We start from the raw sequence: 2677 nt of genomic DNA on the forward strand, positions 1-2677 counted from the left end.
TCTACAATTTAAAGCAAAAAATAGTCTTTACATACAGTTCAGCAGTCTAACTTTGATTTTACTATAATGTTATTATATTGACATGTGAAATATAGTTGGGCAGTCTAATTTGGATTCTACTACAATGTTATTATATTGACATGTGAAATGCAGGGATCTCTCAAACAATAAACTTATAGGAGATATTCCTGTCAATGGCTCCTTTCCCTTGTTCATGCCAAATACGGTGGACACTGTAACAACGCTATTTTAATTTTTTTTAATATTTTTTTTAAATTTATATATAATAAAAAATTTATATATATATATATTTTAATTTTTTTCATTTTTATAATTTATTTTATATTTTTATAATCATTAAAATTTAATTTAAATTAATATATTTTTAATTATAAATAGTATTTATGATAAATTAATTTATTAATAATATATTATATAAAAAAATAGAGTGACACATATATTATAATTAAATAATATATATTAATTTAAACTATAATCATTAATAGTATATTAAATATTTAATATTCTGAAAGGTCAAACCCCGATCCAGTAATATTATTGAAATATTGATGATATATATTAGATGCGGATGACGCTGGTAGTTGTTCATATTGAATTATTTTTTATAATATTTAAATTTTTTTTGACGAAATGTTTCACGACCAATTAAATTGGTAATAGAATTTAATATGTATGAGTCTATTTTATTTTTAATTTGTTAATTAATATTTAATTAATATATGTTTATAATTAATGTTTAAGTAATATTTTTTTATCATTAATATTTAATTAATGTATTTTTATAATTAATTGTTTTTATTTATTTATAATATAATTGAATATTTGAATATTGAATGAAATTGTAAAATATATAAATATTTATGGTGAATATATAAAATTATATGAATTTTTTGAATAAAATATATAAATAAAGTTAAAGTAAAATAAATAATATAATATTAAAAAGATAATAATATAAATAAAATATTTTTTTGATGTTAAAAATAATTTAAAATATTAAAAATAATATTATACCATTTTAATATTTTACATTAAAATAGTGTCAAAAACTAGTGCATACATTTGAAGATGGCCTTACTATTTCATTTCTTTGCAGTTTTAACGATAATCTACTCAATAAACCTCCAGCTTCACCTCCTTCTCCATTGACTCCACCGACACCTACTCCTAGTGGTTAGTGTTGATATCTGCATTTTAGTCTCGGTGTTTTTTACTGCAAGTTTGAATTGGATTGGACCCTTTTCTCGATTCCCAAGATCTTGTTTAAATTTTCTTATATTTATTTATTATTCAGTTGGAAGTTGGAATTTTATTTGCATCTTGAATGATGCCTTTATATCTGCAACTTCGCTTTAATTCATATTTATTTTTGTTTTTTTCAACTTCTCTATGAATTCATAATTAATAAAACGGTAAATAAACTTCATATGATTTCCATTTTTTACTGGAACTTTAAGCTTGGACCATTAATTTTTGAATTTTTTTTGAACTCTTATAGATCGTTACTTGACTAGTTTAGGGAGAACGAGAAACGAAGAAGGAGATTTTGATTTTTAAATGTAAAAATTATTTATATGTGTGATATAATATATAAGAGTAGTTTGAGAAGAAAAATAATTTTTAAATATTTGACTAATAATTTATAAATGAATTAATCGAGAAATAAATGAAATAATTGTGAATTTGGACGGAACGAACATATAAAAGTTTAAATGTTCAATATAGCGATTGGATTATTAATTATTTTAAAATTTAAGGATCAAAATAAAATTTATCTTTTATTTTATTAGGGGAAGATGGCGAATGGAGAAGGATAACTGCTAAATCAGCAATCATGGATAATGGGTTGAGCCTGGTTTTCCATATGGGTCAACATCTACTGGCCCATACAGTGACTGCCAAGCATCACTATCACTTGCTCATTTTAACAACATTCAGCCATTCATTATTCAAAACTGGAGAGGGACCATGAAATGCAGCATTATTTTCTCCAATTCACCTATTTAACTATCATTGAACTAAATCTTAAATACAAATGTCCCCAACAACATGCCATTTTCAAGTGTTGGACCATCGACTAAGAAAATCACTTGCTTCATTGCCAGTTTTCCATAAGTTTCTATTGCTTCTATTTCTGAAGAGAAAAAATAAGTTAGCCTTAGCATATTTGGTTGAATTTTGGACTATTCTAAATTTCATTTTCTTTTGTTTTCTCCATTTATGGGATAAATTATTTCATGTGCACTATAGCTTTGCAAATCAAGCCCAAGTAAATGCCCACATGAACCCAACTCAACTATAACAAAAATCGCAACCTGGGACTGGGATTAAACCAAAGTCAGTTTTAAGCCCAAATATAATATATTTTCACAAGATTTAAGTCTAAGTCAATAGACTGCATAAAACTGATTTTGGTGATAGTTTCTTTAAAATTTTGAAGAATTTTCATCAATTAAAAAATGATTTTGAACTGAATTTTTATTAATCTCGTGTGAGCCTTCAATCTTCAACTATGCAAACACATAACATCCTCCCTGCTATTTTTTTTCTCAAATCCTCCACGATCTCAAACCAAATTTCTAAACCTTTTGACTTGCTGTCATCGGTTGCTTCACCGCCACCTGGAGAATGACGGAAACTAGCTGTCGCTTTCAAT

The sequence above is a fragment of the Manihot esculenta genome, chromosome 14, assembly GCF_001659605.2.
Source record: "Manihot esculenta cultivar AM560-2 chromosome 14, M.esculenta_v8, whole genome shotgun sequence".
In the NCBI taxonomy this organism is placed as follows: domain Eukaryota; kingdom Viridiplantae; phylum Streptophyta; class Magnoliopsida; order Malpighiales; family Euphorbiaceae; genus Manihot; species Manihot esculenta.